General features: G+C 44.4%; 1 long non-coding RNA gene across 1 annotated transcript; it reads left to right on the forward strand.

Annotated features, from left to right (window-relative positions):
- The first annotated feature begins 511 nt into the window (after positions 1-511).
- On the forward strand, positions 512-16,524 carry LOC117450647 (uncharacterized). The gene is made up of 3 exons (XR_004552588.2): positions 512-582; positions 1,032-1,068; positions 16,441-16,524. It is a non-coding gene; the product is annotated as an uncharacterized lncRNA (long non-coding RNA).
- The last annotated feature ends 321 nt before the right edge of the window (positions 16,525-16,845 follow it).

Genomic DNA, 16,845 nt, shown 5'->3' on the forward strand with positions numbered 1-16,845 from the left:
ATGAACATTAAAGTTCATATTTGTCTAATATTAGTTTACTTTTCATTAATGAAGTATGATGCTTGCTGCGCTGTCAGTACACTTGTCCCTGTTTGTGATTGGTCAAATGTTGCTAACCCCACCCCTTTCACGTGAACGCGCTCTCAGCTGGTGAGAGAAGCCCTGGCTTGATTTACCGAGTTGAATTTAACCTTTATATATACAGTCTATGATATTAATCAGCGTCGAGATCTCGTTTGTTAGGGTTAGTTTAGATAACTCAAACATATCCAGGGTTTGAACTGGCTTCGTAGTACAGGGCACAGGTGGCTGCATAGCAGTGCTAATGTCAAAGACACAAACATTATACTACATTATATTTTTATTTTACCAGGATGCAGTGACACAAATATTTGGGAAGGCTTAGCCTTCCCTAGCCTACAGCACCCGCCGCCCCTGTGTTTAGGCCATGTTGAGATCAAATGAGTCAATCAAATAAGTGTATCAATTCCACCGCAATACCCCGCGAAATCGCGCGCAATGCATTTCTTTTTGGAAGAAGACAGCCGCAAGGAAGGCAGCTCTGTCACTCAGCTCGGATCGGTAAGTATGGATGGCTGGAATACATTAGAATATTAGTTAATGCATAACCATATGTAGTATACGGCATTGAAAGTCACCAACATAAGTTAATGAACTGTCATGAAGTTATTTGCTCTCGTGCTGTTGAATTACCGTGTGCTACGTTTACTCGAAAATGTCAGCCCCAACAGTGACGTTAGTCAGTCGGGTGTGGCCCGCTGCAAGGTGTGTTGGTTCGTAGCTACTTAATGCTATCTGTTAATTTAGCCATTGTTAGCTAACGTAGCATTAGGATTAATATTAGCTTTCAAACGAAAGCTTTTGGTCAACGAGCAGTACGAGTTTACATTACTGTCGTTAAGAGGCTGGGGCGCTCACGTTTTAACCAAGCCACGCTCCAAAGTTATGCTAAATGTTAGCAAGGGAAAAACGGCCATGCTTTTTAATGTCAATGCTGTTTTTGCCGTCAGACGACCGTAGTGCCTCCGCTGTGGCTCAAGTTCTGTGGTGAGTATGTATTTTATCTGTAAATAACAGGATTAGAAGTGTGGGTATTGTTTAACAGAATTATGATACCAGTAGGCTACCCTTAAAACCTGTTAAAGGGAAATGGAAACACTTTTCAAACTGCTTTCCATGCGACAATATTCCCATTAGGAAATGTATTTATCTAGTCTATTTCCAATGTAAACGATCGAGATACGCGAATTTACTTTTTGAAATACGTGCCTAATGACCATGGGCGCTTCCATTGCTCCGGGACTTTCCCAGTGACGTCACTGATTGGGTACGGCTTCCTGGGCCAAAGCTCAATAACAAACAACATGGCGTGCAATGCACCAGTAGTTTACATTACAAGAAAACGGTCGTCGTCAGGAGTTTATTGTATTGCCCCAGGCTGCACAAATGGATTTTATACAAAGAAGGAAGAAGTACATTTCCATAGGCTGCCACTAAAGGATGAGAAGCTGCTCAAAGTCCAGTCTGGATGCCTGGTTCAATACAAAACATTGGATTTGAAGCCAGGATCTGTTCCCACAATATTCGATTTCTCAACGTATGCAGTCGGGAACACCGACCGTCCCAGCACGTCGGCCGCGCAAGACAATGACAGTGTCAACAAACGTGAAGTTGGAGCCACCAAACGAGTTGCTTCAGCTGCCGAGAGAGAGGTAAATATTGCAGCACTACCAGATTACTAGCTCACACATGTATTTACTGACACAGTGTGACCTTATTAATTAACGCAATCGCGTCCAAACTAAATGGTAGCTATTATTATGACGCACAATAGAGAATTGGGGGTGTTCTATAGCTCAACTAATTAAACTGGCATACACACGCTCATCTGTCGAAAACAGCCCTAAAAGGGCTAGTATTGCTATTGATGGATGGTATTGCAGGACCCAGAGCGCACGGAGCACAGAGCGGACAGCAGATAACGGAATTGCAGTTGTATTGCTTATAGATTATCAGAACATTTCAAAGGGGACACAGCCCCATTGGATATTAACCTATGGATTAACTACATCATCGTTTTTATCGTTGTAATGCCATTGAAGACCAGTTTAGACCAGACAATGAGGAAGGTAAACCGTTAGCCTGGCGTATGTTAGTACCTAGCGCCACTTGTTTTGATGTACGTTTTTGTGGATAACCTCGCGAGTTTGTATCTTCCAGTGTTGAGGTGGGCACCGTTAGATTCTGTGTCTCCTTGCGATCATAAACGATGTGTTGGATGTGCGGCTAGGATAAGTAATAAGGGAGCTATCGGTGCAGTAATAGGTTAGCATTTTCGCTCGGGGCTAATTCAGAGGCTCACTGTTAGCATTGTGTTTTTTTAATTTTTTTTATTCCAGATCGTATGCCACTCTATTCGACCGAATCGGTTCATAAGCATAGGCCATGGGATGCCTGGTAACTGTAGATGCTTCCACATCAATGTCATCTCCCGACGAATAGTCAAATTCATCGTTCAAAACGTCGATCTCATTGCAAAATTCCTCCATCGCTGCCATATCTGCTACGTTGTGTTGACTTTCGGTGGAGCGAAAACACAGCCAGTGACGTCACCATTTGGGACTCCCCTAATGGCGGCGGCCTGGTCCCGGAATTCCCCACCCGGCCGGCAGATAATTAATTTTCTTTTGGCGAGTAATATCATATACAATAAATATTACGATCAATATCCATTGTAAAATGAATAAACTACCGGAATATTATAACTGTAATTGGTGTTTCCTTTCCCCTTTAAGCCCGATTGCCCCCATCGCGGCGGTGCAGATGCAACATCTTACAAGAAACAGTGTCTGAGGGCTTCTTAACATTTAACAAACTATGAATATGTAATACCCAGTTATCGGGAAGAAACTCGGCTAACTGACAATATTAACCATTTTTACCTAAACTAAACAGAATTCCAACACCATCCCTAAATCACCACTTAGCGAAACGTGCTAACGGGGCTAACGGCTACTTAGGGGCTAACGGCTTAGCATGGTTAGCAGTCCGGTGCGTCAGCTTTAGGGCATGTATATGAAGCATGTGTGTGCGTCATTCTAGGTGATACAGATAGGCTATATCAGGGGTGGGCAACTTTGATGGTGGTGGGAGTAGCATGAAGCTGCAGCGTCGGAGACAGCACCTGTAGAACCGCACACACAGGTCCTGCTCACGGCGGCACGTGACGGAGCACGTTCACATGAATGTTAACGTCAACGCAGAGAATGTGAGTAATGTGAAGTGCTTTTACAGTTTTATTTGTTTAACATTAATAACAATTCCGGTGTCTTGAAATGAAGTGTGATTAGCTAACATTAACTATGATAGTGTTAAGGCAATACAAACAAACATCTGTTTGCTTGTGATAGCTTCTAACCGTATTAAAGTCTCTAAAAACAACTATTCGTTAGCTATAGCTTTCGGCAAAAGCATTACCAAAAGCATTAGCTTCGTTAGCATATTTGATCATTTGTTTAATGAAACTAGCGTGATTTTGGCAAGCCCAACTAGGTGTCATAGTTGAGTAATTGAATCACTAATTACAGTAAGAGTGTGAGTAATGTGAATCATGTTTTTTTTTTTGTTTTTTTTAAAGTTAACAACTATTCTGTTGTATTGAACAGCCATACAAGCAACAAGTGCTAAATGTAATCTGTTAGCCTATGATGACTCGCTGCAAAACCAACTGTTAACCATTTTGTTTATTTGTTTAATGAAACTGTATGTTATGGTTGTTATTTGACAGAGGCTTTTATCCAAAGTGACTCACAAAAAACATATAATAACCATAATTAACATTAGAATTTCAATACAAATAGTTACATAGTCAATTACATTACCTATTACATTTTTAACAGGGTAATTACTCGTCTGTAACCTACTACATTTAAAAAAAGTAAACTTCCCAACCCTAATGATTAATTATAGTCAGCTAATTAATTAAACTTCAACGGATGACAAAAGCATGTCAATATGTCCACTACATTAAATCAGCAGTAGCCTAAGTTCTGTCTTCAGTGTAAATGCTTCTTTAATAGTCATTGTATTACAATTTGAATTCATTGTAAATAATCTTTACTGTGCTGACTGCCTGTTTACCGTTTATCAGACAGTGTCAAGAAAAAGGCTCAGCCTCTGGCTATGGGGGATGGAAGACTAGTCTCAAATACAAGTTGTGTTGTACACATCTCCGGAAAGTGGGATGTCCTGAAGTATGTGTAAATACTTTGAAACATAAACCTGAAGGCAAACGTTCTCCTGCCTTTAAAGTCAAGAAACCAAAGAGGGGTGAAGTGGCCTACTGCCTTGACTTTCCACTTGGAGAATGCGCCCAGTCCTTGGAGAAGATGAGGGTTCAGATTGCAAGAAGCGTAATAACAGAGAGACAGTTAGGGCTAAAATGGAGAGAACATTTGCATTGAGAAGACAATAAGTCATTAGTGATGTTCCCATGACCAGTGATGTACAAGAGAGATGGCCAGCTCTCTTTGATGTAATGGAGGCGAGTAAAAAAATAATGGTGTAACTTTTTGTGCTGTAGATGGTATATGCGACTGTTAGAGTAATGCTTGGCCCCATTAGGATGTTGTTCAGAAGTAGGTGCAAATGAATGCTGGATGTTGAAAAGCTGATGCGTCACTGCATTGCTGGCTCAAATGTGTAAGAAGAAGGTGAAGTAGTAGAACTATTTGGAAAAGTGGGAACATGATTGAAGCAGATGAGTAGTGTTATGGAAATCTAGGACCCAACACGGCTGGAGAGTACAAGTCAAAGTGATCAAAACAAATAAATGGAGAATCAGACGGAGCTTGTCTTTCTAGTTATTTATTTGAAGCTTCAAATACATGATACAATAATAAATAGACACATGTCTGACGGAGCATAGAATAGTCTGCCAGAGTGTGCCCAGTACAATGAAAAAGCAGAGGTTATATAGGAAATGAGTGGGAACGTGAGAAATCTGTGTTCACACAGTCACATTGTTATTAGACACTTGGCCTTGAGCGGGAGATAGCATAACGGTTCTCAGAGTAGGGAAGTTCTGGTGTGACTGTGTATGAGTCTCCCAGTAGCCAAAGCAGCTCTGTGGCCTTGAAGCGCCTGGGAATAAACCCAAAGTAGAGAAGAAGAAGAAAACAGCACATGACATTTACGAGAAGCATTTGGTTTAAGCATATAAGGATATAATAAAAATGTCCACTACAGTAGGGCTTGAGCTTAAGGATGTCCGTCGTCCCGGGGCCAAAAAAAATAGGATCGAGGAGGACAATTAATTTAGGGAGGAATTTGGGCCTAGAGTTAAAATAAAAATACCGTGATGACGTCACAAATTAAAATGACTGCAAGTTTTGTGTAGCACAAGTTCTTATTATACCTCCTTGACAACAGAAACACACAGCCCATACTGCTGGTGTTATGTCCCTACTGGTTTTCAGACTAACTGGTTTCCATATGTTGTGTTTACCGAACGCAGCAGTTGTGTTCTGCCTCTGTCACCAGATTCGTCACACATTCACAAACATATTATTGGCGATTTTCCACATCTCGTATCTACTGTGGTGAATATGATTGTATAAGTTAGCACTACATCAAAGCCGCCTAAAAAAAAAGAAGCGAAGTTTGTCGAAAATATATCTTTTGCAAGATCGCGTTGTTGGAGTCTACCGGACCAGGTCCGTCCTCCGCGCAGATCGTTTGGATACGGCCAGAGCGGGGTCGCCGTCCGGATCCGCCGATGACCGTTCTTAGTTCTGAGGGAAAAGGAATTGTGTCCTTCGACACTATTCTCTGTTAGCTGTACAAAAACTAGACTTTGCACTCCAATGGATTGTTTCTTCAAATAAGCACTTTATTACACAGTTCAACAAAAACACATCAATCTGATACTATACCACAAAGCGCCTTGGACTCCTTCTTGAGTTCTCACCGTGACAAGCTCGTCAGTGTAAGATCCCAGTTGAAGAGAGCCCCGAATCCTGAATACATCTTGTTCTTTATAGTATTTGCTGTGAAGCCCCCACCTTTGGTGCTCTCTCTTGCTGTAATCTGCCTTTTCTGCCCAGCAACACCCAGTTTTAGTCAGGGCCAGGGCCCTACTCCCTCTTCCTAATTTCGATGTGTCTTTATTACCTGCTTTATCTGGTTTTCGCTCACAAGACAGTTGCGCCTTTTGAAGGTCAGGGCCACACATACTCGTAACATGGTGTTCTAGTCCTTGAAGATAACAGGATGTAGCCGGCCAACTGCTGAGGCTTCTCAGCAGTAAACTTTAACACAGTACTTTTCCACTCAGACAGCTCAATGTTTTTAGCGTTTCCATGATAGGATTTACTATATCTTATATTCACTGTTACTTTTGCCTTATTTGTATCCTTCAATCCCCCTTTTGCCCCATTCTAATGATTGGGGCAACAAAACAACGCTATTGTTTATGTACATTTATGTCAGCTGTTTTAGGCTTCTGTCTCTCTTTCCCACATTATGCCATACTGTGGTAATGGTGGTGCTGTCGGGAAAGTGTCCATTGCTGCCGCTTCTTCTTCGCCTTCCTCAATGTCTGGGTTGTTTTCTAAGGATAGCAAGGCGAGTTGTTGGCCCAGGGGAGTAGAAGGTGCTATGGCGGTACTAATTATTTTGTCCACCATTGAGCGGATACATGGGATGCAGCAGCACCCGCACAAGGTCAAAATTGCTGCAAACACGGCCATTGATACCAATACTGAGGTGACCAGGGTTTTGTATTTACCGAACACTGACATCCATTCGTCCCATTTACCGTCGATACCAGATTGATCTTTCATGCGGGAGTTGAGGGTTTTCAGACCGTCCAGTGCTATTTGTAGAGTGCCATCTGCAGCGGTGTTGTTGGGAATGAAGGTGCAGCATTGCTCTCCGAACATTGCACATACTCCGCCTTTTTCTGCTAGGAGCATGTCTAGGGCCATTCTGTTTTGATAGGCCATGAGTGATGTGGCTTTCAATTGCTCACTAACTGCCTTGAGTCCGACATGTGTGAGGTTTCCTAGGCGTTGGACATTATAATGAACGTAATTGATGCGGTCTGAGTTTTTATTGATGACACACCAGGGGCAGATGACGGATGTGAAGCCGTCCGCTACTTGATCGGCTATTTTGTAGTCACTTGGTACGCCCCGTGGTACCCCTATTGCGTCTATGTACGTTGGATCTGGGTCAATCATGGCTTCGCGTTTGACTCTGTTCGTAGTATGATAGGGGTATTGTTCTGCCAGGTTTGTTATGTCCCCTACTTTTAATTTGTAGGTTTTCACTGGTAGAAGCAAAGTGACCAGTGCACATAGACCACTGGCATTATATGGGACGCGATCGTGGAGTTGGTTGCCACCGCAGTGGAACCATATGTCTGCTCGGATTACACCACGTCCAGGTGTAGTAGGTGTCACTATGTGGTCGCAGAGAGTTTTGTTGAACCCCCCAGTGTTTCTGATTGTGGTGTTGAAACAGGTGTAATTCAACCTCGGAACTTTTGCAAAGAATAAGGGCTTTTTTAATTCCGCGTTGGCTAAAGGGAAGTATACGTCGTATTTAGAGCAATTGTGTTGAGGGTTGTCTGTCCCCATTAATTCATTGGCACACATTGGTTCTACGTGGAGCAGGGGACTGGCTCCCATACAAACGAGGCAGTCATCGCCTGTGTCTAGCGCGGCTTGTTGTGCCATCAGTAACCAGTTGTTGCTGTTTGCTGAGTGTCCCGAGATTCCAGTTGCTGCTTGGAACTCTTGATCAGTTGTCCACTCCTTAGTGGAGTGGATCACCACCCCCTTTTGGACGGATACTATGTCAGATTGTGGTCTTTTAATGCGACTGGACATGCATACGTATACAGAGAAATCGGGGCTTGGCGATGTCTTGGGCCATAGATAAAAGGATGCGCAAGGGGGTTCATTTTTCTTGGTTTGGGGTACCCCCGTTAAGTCTAACTGTACTATGAGGATTTTGCTAGATGTACTCTTTGCCTTACTTTTTTCGCTGTTCCTGTTGACAATGAACTCCAATCCGCCCCTGTCTCTCCCACCAAGTCGGTCCACGCTCGACCATAGCTATATCTTTCATTGGGATCGCCTTTTCCGAACCAAAAGTCTAGCGTCATGTACCATTGGTATTTGTTTCCCCACGACCCTCCTTTTTGGTTGCGTTCGTTTGACAAACTGGTGTACGGGATGAGGGTAGTGGTGCTTGAGTCCGAGGGTAGGCAAAGTGTCAGCGAGATGTGTCTTAATGCATCTTTCTGGTTACATTGGGTGAAATTTGCCGTATCTACTGTGCCGGCCACATTGCGGACGTGTCTAGTTAGGCTGTTTTTTGGAGGAGAAAAGGTATCTTGTGTAGTTTCATTTTGTGGGGAATTTGGATTATTACTTTGGTCAATGATTTGCCTCCCCCTTTCACCCACTATGATAATGATTATTCCAACAATGATGAAAAAACAAAGTGTTAAGGCCAAGCAATAGAGGTGTTGGTTAGGTCCTGAGTTCTTCTTCATCTTCGTTTTTCTTGTAAAAGTTCTTTGGTGTATCAGTGTAGGTGAGTGTCTCTTGTGTGGTGTGTGTATGTGATGCGTGTGGTGTACCGCCTACTTTGGGGGAGCGGTCCCTTGTTGTGCCTCCTCGCCGGCTGTTATCTCCTGGGCTGCCGTTGGTTCTCCTGTTGTCTCCTCCTCCTCGGAAGTGGAGTCGATGTCCACACTTGGGGGTTGGGGGGCTTCGGTTGTTTGCCTGATGTTCAGTTGGCCTAGGTCCTGGATGGTGTCAGCGAGGGTCCTGGTAGGTGCTGGTGCTTCCACACACCTGCTCCAGTGGTACCACGTGTCTCCTTTTCCGTCTACTCTGACTGCATGATCTGTTCGCTGGGTTACCTTGAGTGGTTCAGAGAACCTTGGAGCACACCACTTGGGTTTGATCGTCTTCAGGCGGACGTATTCAGCGTCCCTGCTGCCCTCAGCTTCCTCTGTGTGTCCTTTGGCTCTGGCTGCTGTGGATTCGTCCGCGAACTCTGCAACGAGGCATTTTAGTTGTTTATAGTAGGCCTGGTGCCCCACTTTGTCATACAGTTCCTTTGAAACCGTGGCTCCCGCCCCTGGGCCTGGAAACTGGTGCCCATGAGTCATTCATATGGAGTGAACCCAGTGGTCCTGCAAATGGAACTCCTGATAGCCAATAGGGCGAGAGGTAGTGCCTCCAACCATGTCATTCCTGTTTCTTCCATCGCCTTTGCTAGTTTCTGTTTTAGATTTAAGTTCATTCTCTCAACCTTTCCCTGTGATTGTGGATGATACACTGCTCCAAATCTGTGGGTTAGCCCAAGAGAGGCTTCCACCACCGCTAAATCGTGATTTTTGAAGTGGCTGCCATTGTCACTGCGAATCTTTTTGGGGAACCCGTGTCTTGGAATGTAGGTTTGTACCAGGAAGTTGATTACAGACTGGCTGTCTTCTTTTGCACAGGGGATGGCTTCTGGCCACCCTGTGTAGGCATCCACAACCATGAGTATGTACCTCTTTCCCCTGTGTCTGTCTATCATGTCTGTATAGTCTATGACTATCTCCTCCCCTGCCATTGTTACTGCAGGAAACTTTCCCTCATGTGGTTTGATGGTTGCCCTCACATTGTAGCGTCCACAAATACTGCATTCTTCAAGATGATTGGCTATTAAATCTGGTAGGTAAGGGTGCCACCAATGGGTCAGGGCCCTAACCATTTGGTTCTTTCCTACGTGTGCCATTGAGTGTGCTTCCTTCATCATAGCTCTTACCCACCCTGGTGGGATCACTGGCCTCCCGTCTGGGGAGTACCAAATGTCATTTGCTCCCTTTCTTGCCCCTTTGTTTCTCCAGGCCGTTAGTTCTTGCGGGGAAGCTTTAGATTGTTCTTTAGCCAACTCCTCATCTGTTCTGGCTTCTAGTATTCCTTCTTGGGGAGCCCGTACAACCATTTGTGAGAATGTGGCTTCGTATCCGGCTGCCTGCTTGGCGGCCAGATCGGCGGCATTGTTTCCATCGGTTAGGTACCCTGTGGTTTTGGAGTGTCCTTTGCATTTGATTACAGCTACTCTGTTGGGTTTCATGATAGCCTCCTCTAACGCCTTGATTTCGTGATAGTGTTTCACTGGTGTTCCTGTACTAGTTACGAATCCTGCCCTGAGCCATCTTTTTAGGTCGTGGTGCACTACCCCGTGTACGTATGCTGAGTCTGTGTACACATTGATGTCTTGATCTATTCCTTGGTTCAAAGCGGCGATTACGCCCTTTAGTTCAGCTAGTTGAGCTGACACTTTTCCTTTGATGGGGGAGCAGTCAATGTTTTCAAAAAGTCCTGTCTCATTACTTCGTCCTACCACAGCGTAGGCCCCTTTTAGGCCGTCCTGTGGGTGTCTGTAACAACATCCGTCAGTGAACATGTCTCTTGCCCCTGTTACTGGCGTTTCCTGCATGTCTGGGCGTATTTTTACATCCTGCACTACTTTTTCCTCACACCTGTGTGGGACTCCTTCTCCTGGTAAGTAGTCTGCCATGTTGGTGCCTTCATGTGTGTAGGTTATGTGTGGCTGTGTCAGAGACTTTTCTAACCTGGTCTGTCTTGCTGATGTCATGGTGAAGGCCGCTGAGTTGACTAGGGCTACAATGCTATGGCTTGTGAGCACTGTGAGTGGGTGTCTCATCACTATGTGTTGGATTTTCCTTAGTACTCTAGCCACTCCAGCTGCATGTCTGATGCATGGGGGTTCTTTTGCCTCTGCTGCATCTAGTGCTACGCTAGCATACAGCAAAAAAATTCTGCCTGGACTCTGATCCCCCTTTTTCTGGAAAAGTACGCCGTTTACGGTGTTTTCTTTTTCAGAAACATCCAAGAAGAAGGGGTATTGATAGTCTGCTGAGGCCAGTGCGCATACTGTAGACATATCTTGCTTGAGAGTTATGAAAGCGTGTTCTGAGTCTGAGTCCCATTCTAGTTTGGCAGTCATGTTCCTATGCCCTTTCTCGTTTATCAGTGCTCTGAGTGGTGCTGTGCGTAGTTTGTAGTCCGCTAAATACATACTGGAGTACCCACACAGGCCCAAAAAAGAGAGCATGTCTTTGACCAGTATTGGTTTTGGGTGGGCCAGTATTGAGTCCTGGTGGGTGGTGGACATTGCGGTGCCGTCTTCAGACAGCACTCTCCCTAAAAAGGTAACCTCCTTTCTGGCACATTGGATCTTTGCTTTGGATGCTTTGAACCCTCTCTCGGCCAGTCGTGTTAGAACGGCTTGTGTGGCTTTTAGGCAGGAGTCTGCGTCAGGGCTGGCTAAGAGTAGGTCGTCTACATACTGTACCAGGATGGTGTCTTTGGGTAGGTCTAAGTCTTGTAGCTGTTCCCTTAACACTTTGTTAAATATTCCTGGGGACAGGTTGAATCCTTGTGGTAGTCTTGTGTACTGAAACCTGTGCCCTTTGTGAACGAATGAGAAGATGTGTCTTAGGTCTGTTGCCAGGGGAATGCAGAAAAATGCATTAGCTAAATCTATGACTGTGAAATGTCGGTGTCCTGGACCAATCTGGGCTATTGCCACATGTGGGTTTGGTACCGGAATGGGAGGTGTCGTGATTCTAGAGTTTATGCGTCTTAGGTCATGGGCCATTCGGTATGTCTTACCCCCTGCCTTCTTTACTGGGAGTATGGGAGTGTTCCACTGTAAGTCTGTTGAGTCTTCCAATACCCCTGATTTATTAGTCCGTCTATGGTTTCATCAATACCCTCTTTCGCCGCTTGGGCCATAGGGTATTGGGGGGCGTAAACTGGTGGGTCAGCTGTGTATTGGAATCGCACTGGTTCGGCCAGGATGCAATGTCCTACGTCGTATGGATCTTTTGACCAAAGATGTCCTGGTAGTTTATCAAACATGCTCTGTGTGTCGGGGTGGTCCTGTTTATCCATGTGGTGGTCTCTGACCACCGGGACTTCCTCATAGTTAATGCCTTCCTCTGATGAGTGTGAGATAGCATGTGCTTTGAGTGAGGGTGAGTATTCGACCTGTGGGATGTCTGTAGGTATCCAGTCTGTGGCTGTTTGGGCCTTTTTTACAAAGGGGCCCAATGATCTTGCTTCTGAGGCGGGGCCTAACAATAGGGTTATGTGGGGAACCGACTCTGGTCCCATTCTGTACCAGTAGTCTTGATCAAGGTCGAGGAATACTTCCGCTGCCACCCCTACTTCTGATATGAAAATTCTCCCTGTGCATACCCCATCAGTTTGGTCATACTTTTTGTCATCCCATTCTTCAGCAAACGTTTCGTCAAATGGTGAGCGAGAGTAGAAGAAGGTGACATGGGGAGGGTCTTTTGGGGGGCTGTAGGGATGTATGGCCTGTATCCAAGGTTTCCAAAGGGAGAACTTCCCATATAACGAATCTCTGGCCTTAGCCTCTTCCAGAGGGCGGGTCAGCAGACCCCAATATATGGTTGTTTCTTGGAAGGCCGCTGGACTACAGGATTGTGCTAACAACATCTGGGAATGCGATGATATGGTTGCAGAACAGTTATAGAATGCACCATTGGGGAATGTGACTTTCAATCCGTCAGGGGAGCACAAGATGGAGGCATTTGCTTTTATGAGGATGTCTCTTCCTAACAGGTTAGCTGGGCACTGGGGTGAGAGGAGGTATGGGTGTTGGAATGTCTGACCAGCGATGCTAGATGGGAGTTTATGGGTAAGCGGAAGTTGTTCTATTTGTCCTGAAAACCCTACTACTGCCACTGTGTTGTGTGACGCCTGTGACTGGTACTTAGGGTCTTTTAGGGTAGAATACCTGGCCCCTGAATCCACCAAGAAAGGCAGTTGTTTGTCTAACACTGTGACAGGTATGAGTGGCTCCGCTAGGCCTCTCATAGTGGGGGTTCCTAGGACTCCCTATGTCATGTACTGGTCCTGGTCGTACTCATAATCTCCGAATACGGGACACTGTTGGGGCGGAGAGTCACTTCTTATCTTCCACTGGATTCTACTCCTTTAATTTCCCAGGGAAGGTTTCACACAAACTATTCTTTCTCAAACAATCAAACATTGTACACAGATATATTAGTATCAAACATTGGCACCTGTCCTTGAAAAGGACAGGTGTGTGCGTTTGGTAAAGAGGAAGTGTGTGTGTTGATATCTTGGTGTGTGTGTGTGTGTGTGTGTGTGTGTGTGTGTGTGTGTGTGTGTGTGTGTGTGTGTGTGTGTGTGTGTGTGTGTGTGTGTGTGTGTGTGTGTGTGTGTGTGTGGGTGTGTGTGTGTGTGTGTGTGTGTGTGTGTGTGTGTGTGTTGTGTGTGTGTGTGTGTGTGTGTGTGTGTGTGTGTGTGTGTGTGTGTGTGTGTGTGTGTGTGTGTGTGTGTGTGTGTGTGTGTGTGTGTGTGTGTGTGTGTGTGTGTGTGTGTTGGTCGGTATTGTGTGTGGGTGGGTGGGTATCTTGGTCAGGTATTGTGTGTGTCTGGGAAAGTGTATGTAAGAAGGTTTATATATATATATATAGGATTACTTAAAAACAGTCCCAAATAATACATGTTCACTTCAATACAGTTCAAGATAATACCTGTTTACTTTAATAGAGTTTAGAACAATATCTGTTTGCTTTAATCCATTTTTTGATCTCACCTTCAGAAATCAACTTATACAGTACACAGCATTTGGAACATAACCACTGTCATTCTTTTCTACTGTCTGTTCCCCAACATTTATATAAATCCATCAGTCGCTGGGATTTAGGGCACTTTAAACCTTTAGGAACAGTCCACCATAACAACTTCTTATGACAGTGGAGGGAGACCAAAATATGTTAAAAAATGGTCCTTGTCGGCTGATTGGATTTATATAAACATGTCAAACATGTCACCGGTCCCTCCTGGGGGTCCTGGTGTTTTTACCGCCCTGTCCATCCTACTTTCATGGGTTTATGTCTGGTCAGTCTCTCCTCCACATTGTCTTGTCCCTTTTTAAACATTTCTGTTGGACTTTTTCCCCCTAATAGACGACCTAGACTATCCACCTCTTTCTCCCGGAAGGCTTTCAGCAGTCCGCTGTCTGTCATGTCTCGGTACACTCTGGCTACCCTACCTTCCCATTTTTTATGATCCTTTTCTTTCATTCCTTTCTTCCCTTCGTCTACCCATGTCATCCATACCGCCAGCCGGGTTTCTGGGATTACAATTCCCTCCTTTTTCTGTCTTTCAAATTCACTTTCCATTTTCTTTTTTCTTGGCTGCTCTTTTTTCCTTTTTTTTTTGTGATCCTTTTTCTCAACTTCCTTTTGTCCTTCTTCTACCCATCCTTTCCAAACCTCGCGGCGCACATCTGGGATTTTGAAGCCTAGTGCTTCTTCTCTTGCAAATTCGCCTTCCATTTTCTACTTTTCCTTATCTTTCTTTATTAGATTCTCTGGTTGCTGGCGTCTTTTGCTAGTCTTCTACCTTTTCTTAGATACTAGGGCCTCGCCTAGTTTTACACTGTGCTATGGCTACTGGTACGGCGACCAGTTTTACACCTTCCTTAGATACTAGGGCCTTGCCTAGTTTTACACTGTACTATGGCTACTGGTACGGCGACCAGTTTTACACCTTCCCTTAGATACTAGGGCCTCGCCTAGTTTTACACTGTACTATGGCTACTGGTACGGCGACCAGTTTTACACCTTCCCTTAGATACTAGGGCCTCGCCTAGTTTTACACTGTACTATGGCTACTGGTACGGCGACCAGTTTTACACCTCCCTTTGGACCGCGGCGGATCCTCATAAATTACGGGTTTCACCCGCTTCTCACCACAGATTTGTTTATGCCCTTGTTGATCTATTTAGTGCACACAATTTTATTTACGTTTTATCTTTACTTTTTAGCTGAGACAATTATTTCTGCCATTTTCACACAATCCTAAAATGTAGTGGTATTTCAAACACATCTATTTGTTGTAACAGGCAGATGCTTACCTTGATTCTGAGTTACCCGGGTTTTTGATTGTGTGAGATGGTTTCTTGTAAAAGCCGTAAACTCAATGTTTTTTGGTGTCCTCTCAGAAGGTCAGCGGTGTCCAGACTACCCGCTCTAGACCATCACGTCGGGGTCACCAAGCTGTTGGAGTCTACCGGACTAGGTCCGTCCTCCGCGCAGATCGTTTGGATATGGCCAGAGCGGGGTCGCCGTCCGGATCCGCCGATGACCGTTCTTAGTTCTGAGGGAAAAGGAATTGTGTCCTTCGACACTATTCTCTGTTAGCTGTACAAAAACTAGACTTTGCACTCCAATGGATTGTTTCTTCAAATAAGCACTTTATTACACAGTTCAACAAAAACACATCAATCTGATACTATACCACAAAGCGCCTTGGACTCCTTCTTGAGTTCTCACCGTGACAAGCTCGTCAGTGTAAGATCCCAGTTGAAGAGAGCCCCGAATCCTGAATACATCTTGTTCTTTATAGTATTTGCTGTGAAGCCCTCACCTTTGGTGCTCTCTCTTGCTGTAATCTGCCTTTTCTGCCCAGCAACGAAGAAAATAAATACATCTATTACTAGCTACCCGACATATTAATAATATTTTATGCCATTGTTTATTTTTCACTTTGTTCTGACATCTTGCTGCGAGAAGAGTAAAGAGGAGATAGTCTGTGTGACTTACTTTAAATTGTGGGTAACGGTAGATAGCTCCCATTGTTCTGTGACCTGTCAGTCATCAGATCGGGGGTCATATTTCATTATGTGTTCATTGTTATCTGAAGTTGTAACCATGGATGTATAAAGAAGAGTTCTACCGCAAAGTTATTCTCCGTGGGGACTTCCGGCAACAATCTTGATTCTGATTTGCCAGAAGACTCGAAAAACATCAGCAAAGATATTTTATTGAGAAGATGATCACTATGTGACAGAAGTTTTCAAAACCGTTTATGGTCTCCGGTACTTCCAGTCCAACCCCGACTGCATGCACAGCGTTAGAAAATCGGGCCTTCAAAAATAAAAGTTTGAGTTCCCCCCCCCCCAAAAAAAATGGGCTCAAGACATGGCTGCCATGATGACAGTAAGAACTTTTTAACTGTGTGTGTGTGTGTGTGTGTGTGTGTGTGTGTGTGTGTGTGTGTGTGTGTGTGTGTGTGTGTGTGTGTGTGTGTGTGTGTGTGTGTGTGTGTGTGTGTGTGTGTGTGTGTGTGTGTGTGTGTGTGTGTGTGTGTGTGTGTGTGTGTGTGTGTGTGTGTGTGTGTGTGTGTGTGTATATAATTTCCTTTTCGGCATTAGGTCAGTCTAAAATCAATTACAATGGTAAATTATCCCAAAATGTGACTACTCCATAGGTTCAATTTGAGTTAAAATGTCCCTATATTCTTTGTTTTAATCCTTAAGGAAGACATCGATGCTGGCAGGGAGTGCCTCATTAAAGGACTCTGCATCTACCTCAACGAGGATCCTGAGGATCTGGTGAAGGAGTACATGGTGAGTGTGTGCTAAAGTAGTAGGCCACATTAAAAAAAAAAGTTAGTTTGAACATGTTTTTAAGAAAAAAATAGCCTCAGTTAAAAGAACCTCATTTGACCAGATATACCAGACCATATTACGGTTATGGTTAGAATTAGAATTAACATGGTCTATCAAGACTGAAAATTGTGATTTGTGTTTTTCTGATTGCAGAGACACATTCTAATGCAATAGTCTTAAGGACAGCTCTATCTTCAGGCTGCAGTATCCTCCACCTGTGGGCTTTATATTACATTACATAGGGTGTATTATGAATCAGGAGTAGGACCTAAT

Source organism: Pseudochaenichthys georgianus, chromosome 8, assembly GCF_902827115.2.
Source record: "Pseudochaenichthys georgianus chromosome 8, fPseGeo1.2, whole genome shotgun sequence".
Classification (NCBI taxonomy): Eukaryota; Metazoa; Chordata; class Actinopteri; order Perciformes; family Channichthyidae; genus Pseudochaenichthys; species Pseudochaenichthys georgianus.